At 29.3% G+C, this 15,178-nt stretch overlaps 1 protein-coding gene across 4 annotated transcripts in view; it reads right to left on the bottom strand.

Annotated features, from left to right (window-relative positions):
• Dnc (phosphodiesterase dunce) overlaps window positions 1–15,178 on the bottom strand; it is a 315,712-nt gene that overhangs the window by 204,761 nt on the left and 95,773 nt on the right. The gene's annotated exons all lie outside the window — the stretch shown is intronic.

Genomic DNA, 15,178 nt, shown 5'->3' with positions numbered 1-15,178 from the left:
TTTGCAAGTTTATACAATAGATACAATAAAATTGATGATTGACAGAGACTCATGCAAAGAGATGAGGAGCATAACTATCAAGAATTATATCCTGATACATATTTTCAAAATGATACAGATAATAAATAATAATTCTTAAAAGATATTACAGTTATAAAAAAAGAGAGACGAGATGATGTAAAGAGTGATGATAAGTGTTAAAACTTAGATTTGTATAATAAAATAATGATTAAAATATTGATTTTTCCTTATTTCAGATAGAGTTTAAAATTATTTTCAACATTTATTAAATGTCATTCATTATATTGTGAATCGATATTTTTATGTTAAACATTACGACTAAAATTTATGTAGATTCTTCGCTTTATCGGTGATAAGAAAGCTTCTTATCAACAACATTATGTCGGTACGATAGATGTCTAACAAAGTTTACCAGTGTGTCTATCGCACAGTGTACCGACAGTTACAGTTTCTTATCAACTGTAGTAACTATACATGTAAAGAGTGTACACCTAATAAATTTATTCAACATAGATAATAGTTTGATGCAAAAAGAAAATATTTATGATAATATCTGAACTAGGTAATATTTTGAATTATATCGGTAATATTATCTACAAATAATTAATAGAAGGTTTCAAAAATCTCGCTAAAACTCTTTCTCGTCAATTGATAATATTAAAAAATTATTCTCATCTTGTTCCCATATTTTGATATAAAACAAAAATATTAATAGAATAATTTTTTAATCATTTTTATTATTCACAAGAGACAGTAAATGTTTGCTCTATCAGTAATAATTATTCGTTTCTATTAATGATATAAAGAGTTGGTCAAGAGAATCTTACATGAAATTTATTATTATACGTATCTCAAATGATATTTATCTAATACAATAAGAAAAGCGAGTTAATGAAAGTCTAAAGCAGAGCACGAATAAATCAAAATCTTCATAAAGAAACTTTAATTAAACATTTCGATTTCCTTTCGAATTATCCTCAGTATTGTTAATAATAACAAAATACCATACATAGAAATAATATTAAGAAGAGTAGCGCATATATACATGACAAAATAAAAATTGTGTATTCGATCTCCAAGCAGTCCAAATAAAAAGCAGACAAGATGAATCTTCTAAGCGATTCAGTTAAGAAACTTCACTGTCGCATACGATGTTGCAAAAATGCCATCATGCATAAAACTAAAGAAATCATGTATTTATAAAAATTGTCACGACAGAAAGAAAGAAAAAGAAAGACTCACAGAGAAAGAGACGCAAAAAGAACACTGACAATAACATCCTAATGAATATTATCAAAATGATATAGATAATAAATAATTCTTAAGAAGTTCCTAGAGTTATAAGAGAAAAGGGAGAAGATCACACAAATAAGTAAAGTGCGATAATTTTAAAACTTAAATTATATTATATGATCGGCGTATATGTATATGTCATAAAGTTATCAGTATCATTTTGGAAGTTAAAACTGTTTCTTTATCAGTTAATATTTCAAACAACAACCTCTTCTTCAAGAGGTCTTCATACCAAAAAATAAGATATTGATTAATATTTTCTTCTTGTTTTAGATGAGAATTTAAAGTTATTTTGAACATTTATTAAATGCTATTTATCATAACATAAGTCAATATTTTTATTTTAAATATTATGATTAAAAATTATACAGATTCATCGCTCTGTGGTTGATAAGGAACGCTTCTGCTCTCCTTATCAATAGCATTATGTCGGTACGATAGATGCCTGCCAAAGTTACCCGTGTGTGTGTCGCGTAATACCGACAGTTGCAGTCTCTTATCAGCTGTAGTGATTCTATATCATAGACATATATGAATAGACGGAGAATGCCCTTGCTGAACACGTTCCTGGGCAAGTAATGAGACTGTGACAGAAATAAGAAATATACAAGCATTCTTTCTCTCTTTTTGCGCATGTGCAAATTGTTAGTTTCATGGTAGTAGGTGTAGTAATTCGCTTTTCTTTTTAAAAAGAAAGTTTCGAAAATGTGTAAAATTATACGTATTAATTTTACAAAGCAACATGTATGTATGAATTTCTCTTTCATAAGTATTCATTTTACTTTATCAAATTTACATATAACATATAATTGCTTTCAGAATATATCAACCTCGAAGTCAAATTTTTATTTCACAATTCTAAAGATTTGCAAATATACATACGTTTTTAAAAATAAAGTTAATTTATATATAAATTTAATTTATTATATTTTTTTATATAATTCTATAAATTTACAGCAATATAATAAATTAAATTTATTATAAAAAATATTATAAAAATATATAATTTTAAAAAAATATAAAAATAAATAATTGATCGTAAAATTGATGTTTAATTTAAATATAGAAAAAGAATTAACTATGTTAAACTCATTACTTCAATATTGTTTTGTATATGTATCGCTTCATTATACAAAACTTTTATAATATAAAATCTTCTATAATCCGGATATTCTAAATGTTATATTATCAGCTATACTACACAGATGTTATACTGTCGATAGATTGGCAGTAGATACAAAAATTGATTTTGAACAATATAATATAAGAATGAATACACAAAGATATGTATTCAAAGAAATTTAAATTATTTCGTTTATTTCAATTATTAATTTAATCAAAATAAAGTTTATTTAATTAATAATTACTTCGTATGAAAAATAAAGAATTTAAAATAAAAATTATATTTATATTTATCTAAGTTATATTTTGATTAATTACAGTTTAAATTTCTTCAAGCATTAAAATATAAAACTTACAACTAAATACTTATTATATATAATACTTATTATAATACTTTAATTTCTTGTCAATATGGTTCATGTTTAGATTTGATAAAAACAATCCATTTTAAAAAATTTTCTCTTTAGAAAATAATCTACAATAGAGAAAAATGTATTTTTATAAAAATTATTATATTTTATTTTATCAACATTAAAATAACGAGTTTAAAATGTAGTTAATTCTTTTAATTTAAATTTAAATTTAATATCAATTTTATGATTCTATATAAAATAAAATAATGAAAAATACATAAAGCTTTGCAAAATTATGTTTCATATGCTCGCAAGCAAAGTAAAACATGTTTTATATATATATATATATATATATATATATATATATATATATATATATGATAATATATACATTTCAAAACAGTGCATGCGCGAAGAGAGAGAGAACGCCCGAATCTCCTAGAGGTTTCACCCAATAAGAAGCTTCACGATGCAGCCATACGATATTGCAAGAATGCGATCATGCATAAAACTAAAGGAACCATATGTTCATAGACAAAATTGCTACAAAAGAATGAAAGAAAAACAAGAAGATTTACCGAAAGAGACGAAAAATGCAAAAAAATGGAAAGCATAACTGTCAACAGCGTCCTGAATGTATCCCAAAATGATATAGATAATAAATAACTCTTAAGATATTATATGAAAGAAGAGAGAGGAGATAACGTAAATAAATGCAGTGATTTTAAAACTTATATATGTCATTTAAACTGTTAATATTACTCTGAAAGTTGAGACTACTTTTTTATCAGGCAATATATAATATTTTAAACAACCTCTAACTTAATCTCTTTCTCAAGACGGACTCATCATCCAGCAAGATCATTACAAAAAGATAAATTAGAGTTGTCTTTCCTTTCTGAAATATTAATTTCTGTTAAAAAAGTTATGTCATAGATAAATTATATATATAGTGTTATAAATATTAGCAAATCTGTCTAATAAAAATATGGAAAACAAATGCAATATATTGACAGATTGTCAGTCTAGTTTACTTTGTAGTACAATTTATATCTTGTTTGCGTATATTGCTTTATTCGTTCTGGCAAGATAAATTTGATCTATTTGAGTAAACGATCGGTTTTCGCACAAAGTTGCGTATAAAAACGCACAATTTTTTTCATCTATAGCAAAGCTATCGAAAAAAATACAACCCAACCGCTAGTGAGTGCATACACTAGATGAAAAAATATATTTATACACCATCTTTTTTGAGAGAAAGAAATTTAAAGTGGAAAATGAAAATACTCTATCATAAAATATTTATATTACATATATTGTTTGCATTTGCATTAATATAGGATCGAATATATATATAGCACTTTGTTGCAAACTTTCTTCCTTTTGCAAAATTATCCTAAAAATGATAATGCAAATATATCGTTATATTATGTATATATATTTTTTTTTAACTTATGCTAAATTATTTCAAATTCTGTTTTAAAACAACTACTGCCAAAAACGAATCGTTTCATCAAGATTTTATAAATATATTTATTGTGCTATGATCTGAAGTCTATGTAAATTGTTATTTAGTTTGGAACAATCAAAGATGCATGATTTTAGTCACGTCAACATACACGTGTCTTTTCATATAACCCTCCCTCCACATGCCTAATTTTCATATAGTAATAATTTTATACAGAAATTAATTTTCATTTTCATGTTATACTTGATAATTTTAATTATAATATTCTAGAAGAGAATAATACTTATATATATAGAAAATTATATAACTTTTGATTATTCTGTTCGCCCATCTTCGTCGAAAAGTTTATGTTTTTATTGAAAATACACAATAAATGTTCTGTACCTGTCTGGAGATTGTAATTTCTCGCAATATTTTGTCTCGCAATACTGTCTGTATAAACTGATTTTACGATATATATTTCAAGTTAATGCTTTTTTGTTTGATAAACGTCGTTTATTATACTTTAATATTTGTGTGATTACTGTGCTTATTTACTGCATATTTTTAATATTATATGAATATAATGTATATTTAACATTATGCTTTTTAAATGTAACAGTAGCATCAAGAAAACATAATGTTAAGATTTATATATAGTAGTTAAGAGAGAAATATACATATTTATATATATATATATATATATATATATATATTCTCCTAAAATCCTCATTGATAGCATTCTCGAATAGCTCTAGATTAGATATATCGATTACTATTACATCGTCCTTATATATATGCAGAAATAAAAATCATTTCGCACATCTTGTGATATTTCTTTCAATCCTTATATAAGATACTTCACATAGCTGCTATCAAGACAATAGAAAACATATGTATCATTTAGAATGATTAATTAATTGCACCGCGATGATTGACAATATTCTGTTTAATTCAATAGTTATCATGAAAATCAAACTATGGCTGGCTCATTTTCGACTAGTAGACGTATCACATTGATTATAGATACGTGTCAATTTGACCTATTGATCAGAAATTGTCCATTGTACAATATTAACCGTCTTGCTTGTCTAATATGTCCTCGATAGATATGACATATACGATATATGGCTATTGAACTATCTTTTTAAATACTAAATTGATTATTTAAATTCTTTGATCTCTCATACATAGCTAAGTACCAACATTGCAAAAATGAGTAACGGTAAGTCACAAAAACATTTTTAAACCAGTAAGATAGACGTAATACACATCAATTTTACGTTATTTAAAATTGAAGCGCTCGAGTTATGCGTTTTCTTGATACTATTGCGATCTTCGACGCAATAAGAATTCTCGAAATTCCTTTCGACCGACTTCGCTCACCGAAAATTCCGGAGCGTAACTTTGTAAAATAACTTTCCATGTGGACTCAGTACATACTTATCGACAAAGCTTTCAAATTAGCTAGCTGTCTGTCGATTCGTCGACGTTTTGAGACTACATGGTAAAAGATTTCCACAATTTCGCGAGAAATTTGCTCCTATTCAATGATTTAAGGAGAAAATAATACGTGCTTGGATTTTCAAACTTAACGAGAGTACAATATCAAAATTTGAAAAAGAACAATTTCAGAAAAGTACAAAGTAGTTTGTACAAAGATTTTAAAACTGTAAACTTTTTTATAAAAACAACTTTCAATAATTTTAAAAAAGTGATAAAAGACAAATCAACTTTTATATGCTCATTCTCTCTTATTATGACCATTAACGATTATCAGTTCGCATAATTAATTAACTTCCGACAATAAACTATGTAAGAATATTGTGACAATAGCTATTTGATTCAAGCAACGAAAAAACATAATAAATTGATTGCATATTAATAGTACATGTATTTTGCAGCATTTATAATGAAAACCACATTATAACTATGCTTGTAATATGGAATTTCAATTATATGCCTTTTAATAGTTTATCGCACCTTAATTAATTATTTCAGCTCAACTCACATAATATCGCGCAATATCAGCGTTTAAAAAAGATGGCTGGCTGTCATGTATAATTAAATTGCCGTAATTTTTCCGAATATTGATCAAATGATAATTCTCATATTATTCTTTCGTCGTAATATAATAAAGTACGCATCATGATTAATAATATCGAATATCGATGTTATGCAAAGTACCGCGTGATTACAATTAAATCGTGTTTTAGCGAGTGTTGAAGTAGCAGAATAGAATTAACAAAAAAGATGTTTAATAAGATTTAAATTAATAAGATATTTAATAAAATATATCTATATACAATATTTTATATATATTTATTATACAGGGTGATTCTGAACAAACGTTTGTCTTTAAAATATCAAATTCTTGAATGAATTCTAAGACGATTTTTCCTCTTGCAAAATTTTGCCCGGAGCTTAGTTTTTAAACTATAAAGGAAAATAGTTAACTACTTACGGAACGAGTACAAAAGGTAGGCAGGGACGGCGCGATATATGCGATTACGTGGGGCACTCGCCGCGATCAGCTGAATGTGTACGCACACACACACTGATTGTTATAGTCATCGCGTATAGCAATCAGCTGATCGCGGCGAGTGCCCCACGTAATCGCCTATATTGCGCCGTCCCTGCCTACCTCTTGTACTCGTTCCGTAAGTAGTTAACTATTTTCCTTTATAGTTTAAAAACTAAGCTCCGGGCAAAATTTTGCAAGAGGAAAAATCGTTTTAGAATTCATTCAAGAATTTGATATTTTAAAGACAAACGTTTGTTCAGAATCATCCTGTATAAATATTCCAACATATATATACATACATATATATGTATATATTTATATATATATATATATATATGTGTGTGTGTGTGTGTGTGTGTGTGTGTGTGTGTGTGTGTGTACTTCAAATACACTACAATTGTAGTGTAAATTATTCATAAAAAATTAGATTTTATTATATTCTTTAAACATTTATTTAAAGAAAATTTTTCCCAATTATTTTTTAAGACGTCAATTACGAGGCATATTCATAAAGTAAGGGCCGTCGGCTTATATTTAAATGTTAGCGGGTCTGAACACAGTTTCACGCATGCGGGGCCATCTATCGGCTATTTACGAAGCTACTGCAGTTGTTTTTTTGTGTCAGTAGGCGTTTGCCTGTCGGTGAATGCAAATAGCAATGTCCACGACAATCGTTTCTCCCGCCAGTTGTGAAGTGCGCACTGTGATTCGATTTTTGTGTGCAAAAGGATCTTCACCTGCTGAAATTCATCGGGAGTTGTGCCTTGTGTACCTACTATATGGACCTACAGTAATGAGTGAAGGAAAGGTTAGAAAGTGGTGTTGAGACTTTAAAAATGGCCGCACAAATGTGCATGATGAAGAACGTAGTGGCAGGCCCAGTATTCAGACCGACGAAATCGTTGAACAAGTGAACCGAAAACCGCGAAGTGATCGGCGATTGACGATTAGTGCTCTGGCTGATGAATTTCCGCAAGTTGGACGCATCTCGTTGTCAACTGGTTCAATTTCCAGCCGGCGAACTTCTATGCAGAGGGGTTAAAGAAACTGGTGCAGCGTTACGAAAAGTGCTTAGAACTGAATGGCGATTATGTGGAAAAGTGAAGTAGATATGTAGTAAACTAAAACTGTCAATAAAAACCTTTTCTCACGAGTTTATTTTTTTTAATGACCAAACGGCTCTTACTTTATGAATATGCCTCGTATTTTACATCATTTCAATTTCGATATATTTATATCTTCTAGATCATAACTTGTATACAAGAACTCCGCCAACTATTGCGCATCATAAGTTAAATTATTTTTTATTTTATAATCTCTTGCGTTAATAGATAAAGATAGATCAAATGAATAATTTCCACGGAAGAATATATAACTAAATTCGACAAGTTAATAGTTCGAAACTGTTGCGAAAATTATCTAATAGACAATCTCGTCAAGAGATGTATAGTGCTTGACTTAAACGATCTTAAAATTTATGCGAACAACATACTAATCTTTACGATCTATAAATAGCGCAAGTAAACTTCATGCATTGGCTTATTTTTTTCATTATAACACACTTTGTATACACTAAAAATTTTACGCGATCGCATAAACCGCGTAATCCACCATTATGATCTCGTGACCACACCCCACTCATCTCGGATGGTAAATTTCAAGAACCTAGGTAGTCCTGATCGGTCACGATCAACCTATCAACCTGAACAAACAACCATCATCCGCCAAGTCTTCACCCGCGGGCAATAATAAATCTTTCGACCTGTTGAACCGACCACGAATTAATTGAATGTCGATATTTTTAAAAAAGATAAAAAATCGAAGAATGCGTAAAAAATAATATTATTTTCAAAGAACTACATTCTTAAATCTGTGCTCTAAAAAGATATCAAGAGACCATATCACTTTTTAAATTCTCGATGTATACGAAAAACCTATGTTATTATTATGTTAATCGCAATCTCAAGACTCTTTTCATCTCCCATTATGCAAATATATTTCATTCTCATTCTCGTAATGTGCGTTATGCGCGAAACTCAACGCCGTAGAATCTATCCTATAAAATCGTGGTTGAGTTTATCGCGACCATGTTCCTTTGTTTCATCGCGTAAAGTGCAAACGAGCCGCTAGTAAAGCCATTCTTCGAACGACACTTAAGTTGCGGGATTTCCACGGCTACAAAAGCATTAGCTAGGACCCACTGTGTCAATGTGTCCGACATTATTACAGGATCTGCGGGACAATACTACTATTGATTGTAACGCGACCACAGAAACGGTGTGCCACGAATAATAATTTCACTTTACTTACGAACGGTAGCTTCCATAATTATCCAACTATGCTTCGCCAAGCTCCTATCCGGTTGTAATTTTACAAGCGATTCTCGCAATTTTACAAGCGATGAATTTTCTTCTCCGGTAAAGATCCCTGTCGGAAAAGATCTCTTTTTTGCGGACAATTTGTACTTCGCGAGAGATATCGTGTCGTTCGATAAAATAATTAAAGAATATGAGAAGAACGAGAACTTCTCATATGTACATCATTATCGTGAAGATTTTTATTTCATCAAGAAAGGAAATGTGAGATTATTCATGAAAAATATGGTTATTCAAGAAAATATAAAAATATCGATTTTCTTATATTATTATAGATAATTCATAAATAATTGACAGAGAATTACAGATAATTACAAATAATTACAAATAATTGACACATACACACATACAGATAAGTAGAATATTACGGAGATGTAGTTTCAAAAAATAAAGTAGAATTTTTGTAAAAATAAATAAAACTAATTTAAAAATTAGAGCCAGACAGATTAAAGCCACATTTTCGTTTTTATTTACAAAATTATTACATTAATGTAAAGCCAATTATCTCTTTAGCATATCGTAGTTAGCAATGATAAATCCGATATATTACACGAAATGAATTGAATGCCAGATAACAACAATCGAATATAACTATAGGCTACCATCAATATAGGATTACTTAAATGTCTAGCTAACGTGCGAGGTTGATATGAATTTATCGCATGACGTATCACAGAACAGCGATGGGTATTATATATGCGTTCATCAAGACAAGGGGGTGGTGTGCTTCCATCCTTGCTTGTAACAGTATGCATATATTGGTATGAAACTATGAAGCTAGTTAGGTACCATGACATGATGAAGAAAAACGAAAGTTCAATATTTTATAGAAAACACGGGGAGATAGAGAGGAAGGGATATTTCATTTAAAATCACTTAACTTCAAAATATAAGATTTCAAACATTTTTCTCAAACTTAACTCACGTTAACAGCCAGAAAAACATAGTTTTATTTTTTATTATTTGTATTTTTCTAAAAACTAGACAAGAAGATAATCCCTCGCATAAAAGCAAGGAGCTAAATATGATTCTTCTATTCTTTTTAACAACTCATATAAAATTTTCATATTGTATTAAAGAGCTATCACATATATCACCATATATCGCATCAGTAGTGTTAGGCGTTATACGTGATGTATGTAAATTTTTCATGGACTTAAATTAGTTATCTCGGTGCGTCCGGTATGGTCGGTTTCTATCACCTACGGCTGATGAACTCTGAAAGACTATTTTCCTTGAACGATAGGCAGCCATACTATCGCGTGGGAGACTGCACGTAACTTCATCAATATCGATGAGTCTACGAGCGGCGTCCTGTTTAAGTGTTCGTCGTTGTATACATGCATGATACACACAAACATGCGTGTCGTCGACAAGATTATTATTTTCTACGATCGAGTTTACCGCCGTTACTTGCTACAAACGCTTCTGCTCCCGTAAATGCAGGCTTCTCGATGCAGGTAGATAATATGTCGCTAGCAAACGCATACGAGAAAGGCAAAGAACCCATTAAGCAAGCAACATAATGATATATTGCATCGATCAAATGTAATTATGAAGTTCTAGACGTTCCAAAAATATATCACGATGGTACACTATTTCCTATCTCGAAATTCAAGAGAAAACTTGCGCATTACATATTTGCAAGAAATAAATTTTTATTAAAGAAAAGAGCAACGAGGATCATAAAAAATAATAGCTTAAAAAACTATTTATATTTTTTGTTTCTTCAGAAAAAGTTAATTATTTATTAGAATATTGAAAATTAACTTCAATATTTCAAAAGTAATTCCGAATATTATGTAGTTTAAAATTGACATTCTATGACAAGAATATTTTAATATAATAGAGAGAGGGAGAGGGAGGGGAGGATACATCAATATCTTGATACATGTAATGAAAAATGAAAACAAACAGGGCCTGCTGACATAAATCCCTCATGTTACCTTCGTAATCGTGTCATACATGACGCAATTTAATTAAAGTAACTGTCGCATCATGAATACACTGTCTATCGACACCCGCGCTATCCGATTCGAGTCAACAACGCATGCAGCCATTCACTTAAAACGATTTCAACAATGATGTATCAGCGGATATGGACGTGTGTGCATGACGCAAAAGTTGGCGCGATTGTTCGCGATCTACAATTCAAGTTTATATATTGAAAACTTCTAACGTTGTTCCTTTGTTCGAGCTTTACAGTATCGCATCGAGTCAATAGTCTTGAAAAGTCTCTGAAAGCGTCTAAGTTATTCTTGCATATTTACAATGTAAAAACCTGGGCACTGTTTCTTCAGGTAATAAAATATGAAAATTATTACCAATGTTATATAAGCGCAATATAACGAGTAAAAAAATAGCATGCAAAATATTTTATAAATTTGTACAATTTCGTGAGAAAGTCGCGATTAAAAAGCAAATAATTTAAAGCTTGTGAGTAATGAAAAAATATCAAAGCAAAGGATTAACCGTTTAATACTACATTTTGATGAGTAAAGATTCTCGTATTTTCTTTGATGTACGATCATATGACTAATAAAAGCGACACTGTAAGATATATTATAAATTCTCACAATTTTTTTCATAATTTTGCGAGTCCAAAAAAGATAAAAAATCATTGCTCAGAAAACAGTGCGTTCTATAAGCCGGTGCAATTTCACGTAAAAATCCTATATTTGCATGTCATTGGACATCCAGTGTTTTTACGGTAATTTTAATTTTAAGCAGTATATTATACGAACTATTTCGCTCTTTTCGAGTTACATTTTTATTATATCTTCCTATAAAAATAGTATAAAAAATTCTTCCTTGTATAAAAAATTAAAATGCAAAAATATAATAATAAAACGATATAAATAATAGGATTTTTCGCGTCCTAAAACGTAATTATGCATTTTTTAAAATAATGCAATACAAAATTATCCTCTGACATGAGTCGTCTGATATGTTCGTTTGACGTTCATAAATCACATGTTTTTTCGAATGATTTTGAAGCGAATGACTTCATATCGACTCTTATTTCCGACAGAAGATTCATTCACAATCGCATTTTCGAGTATATTTCATGAAAAATGTTTCAAAGATACGCATCTTCGAATGGAAAGTTACCTAACAACTTCTCACATAAATTGCACGTGTTGCATTGCGAATTTTGGAATGCGAAACTCACAAGGTTTCTTCTTTTGCCCATCTGTGCCGCATGCGAATTTATGTTTTATACAAGACATAATTTTTTACTACAAGCTTATGATAATACTATCGATATTTTTTTTATATGTTAATTGCTACTTTCAAACGAGAAATCATACATTTTAATTTCGCTTAGCTTTGCTGATATTCGTTCTTCTCTGCGATTGCGAAATAATATGAGGGAAGATTCTCATATTATATCGCAATTTACGAGAATGCAATTGACATTTATTGCGATAATTCTTATTAATAGTGAGAGGTACATATGCGTTGATAATTATATCGTCAGTATCGATAATCTGCCATTCGATGGCATTCGCCGGCCAATAAAATTTCGATCGCACAATCTACAATTCCATCAACGCGAAAGGTCTATTAGAGTCAATTGCCAAGTACAATGATAAAATGTCAAGTACAATAATAAAAAAAAAGTCCCTCCAAGATGTTGCATGTACAATCGCGAAACAATGTTTCAAACAGAAATAAAAATACAGATGCATAGCGTTAAATATTCTTTTGCTTTAATGAACAGTATTTTAAAATAATATGAGAAAATTAAAATTGTCTCGTATATTATATAATAGCTACATTAAAAAGCATATATACTCTTCGTCATCATTTTTAATTGAATTCTCACATAGTTTATATATTTGTATTTAATTTCTAAAGTAATGTGTATATACTGTAATATATTTAGTAATTTAATTTTAACAAAATTATCTGCTAAGCGATATCATTGAATAAATGATCTCTTAAAATCCAAATTGCACGCTGAAATAACGGCCCCAACACTGTTATTTAATTTCCACGATTGAAAACTACAGTCGCTTCACAAAACCCGATATCACCACGCTTATTTTTTTCTTATCCTGAAAAGCTTTTGGAATTCTTTCATTCCAGTCTTCCTATCTACGAGAACGCTGCAAACGTGGCCACTTGCGAAAGCTCATATTTTCTGCTTTCATCCGGAAAAGTGCAATGTAATCGGCATATAAATCTTTTGTTTAAACATGTTTTATTTTATATAAAATTTCTAAAATCAGTTTATAACAGATGATAATTGTTAACCTTTTTGTAAAAATTTTACTTTGATTATTTTAATAATTATTATATTGAAAATCTCATAATTTTATTTTATTCGAAATTTTGATTCTATATATTTTCGCGTTCATGAAATCTAATTTTTTGAAAGATAATAAAAAAGCTCTTTTATAGAATATATTTATTGAGTTTATAATTAATTATTTATTCACCTAAATATCATAGCTTTCTAAAAATTATGACAACCTAATGTACTGTCTTGCAAGGTTTAGCAAACTTGTTATCAAAAATAGCAGAATAACTTTTCTTTAATAATCAGAAGCGAATGTAATAAGTCTAGTAAAAGATGCGAAATGGTATTGCGGTATTAAAGATGCATTTAAAGAAAACAGAAACGTTCGACGCGAACTATATTCTTTCGCACTTGTTCGCTCTTATTTCTCAAGTATCGATCCTTTTTCCCCGTCTACTTTTCAGAATTGTACTTTAAGAAACTGCTCTCTTCGCTCTACTAGTCTATAACAGTAGTACGTTCGGTATCCCACAAAGCGAATGAGACTCTTTCTATTTCTCCTAGTCTCATTCTTTTTATCGCGGAAAACAAGGCTATCCTGAGGGCGGGAATACGAGAGACAGAACACAAGGGGAATTGTAATGGAAACTGCATGGCGTACTTCAAATATGCAAAATGAGTATTGCGGATTTCGCATACGACAAGATAGTATGCAAGAGACAGAGAGAGAAATAGAGATTTTAATCAACGCAATGACGGCGGAAAGATCATTCGGATTTAATTGTGATTCTCACAGTTGTCCGAGTAGAATTTGGTTAAACTTATCATTCATACGCTGTTGCAAAATTTAATTTAACAAGAGATGCGATAAAATCTGTATAAAAATAACAAATTAGATTACAAAAAAAAATTTTTTTAATGATGCCACAAATAAAAATTCTTATTTTTTAATTAGTAAAATTCATAATTATGATGATTACTCTTAATAAATTAATTTTATCGAAGTAATTTTTTTGTGAAAAAAAAAAAATTTTTAAAGACAAAAGTACAAATTTCTCTCTCTCTCTCTCTCTCTCTCTCTGTTATATTTTGAAATAATTAAGATATTAGTATTCCAGAAGATACTGATATAATTCTTTGCCGTAAATGGTAATTAGAATAGTCATTACATGCTTCCTGATTTAGTATGCATGCAGAGTTCAGGAAATGGAATGCGTGATACCTGAAATGCATTTTGCGAATATCAATAATGCCTCTTAGGCATTTATTTCACGGAAGAATTAAAAGCAAAATTCGACATTAAATTATTAACGAATTTAGTACCACTTGTCAAAATTTGTAGACGAAATATTACAGATATGCTATTATGATTTTTCTTGGATCTAGAAAAAAAAGAAAAATATATCGATAACACACTTTAAAAAAAGCATAATAAAATGATATCATATGATAATGTATAATTTAATTAATTTAATTAATTTAATTAATGTATAATTTAATAATATATAATTATAATATATTAATTTATAAAAAGTATTTTATTCCATTTTCGCTCTCCTCGAATAATGATTTAAATGTATTACATAATGATATAATTATATAATATATAGTATACTTTTTTAACAACGCAATTATGTGGGATTATTGGCTTATTGCTATAATCTACTGAGGTGTTTCTCCCGCAGGGAAAAAAACAATTACTCACAATGCGAGAAAGTATCAAGCGGTAAATTAAATTCGAAAGCAAGGCCCGTAATTCCGCGAAAAAGATTCATGATTTAATTAAGCTTTTCCAAC

The sequence above is a fragment of the Camponotus vicinus genome, unplaced genomic scaffold, assembly GCF_025532165.1.
Source record: "Camponotus vicinus isolate PSW18456_S1 unplaced genomic scaffold, iyCamVici1.0 SCAF_6, whole genome shotgun sequence".
Lineage (NCBI taxonomy): Eukaryota > Metazoa > Arthropoda > Insecta > Hymenoptera > Formicidae > Camponotus > Camponotus vicinus.
The sequence above is the reverse complement of the archived record's forward strand: the minus strand, read 5'-3'. Positions and strand labels throughout refer to the sequence as shown.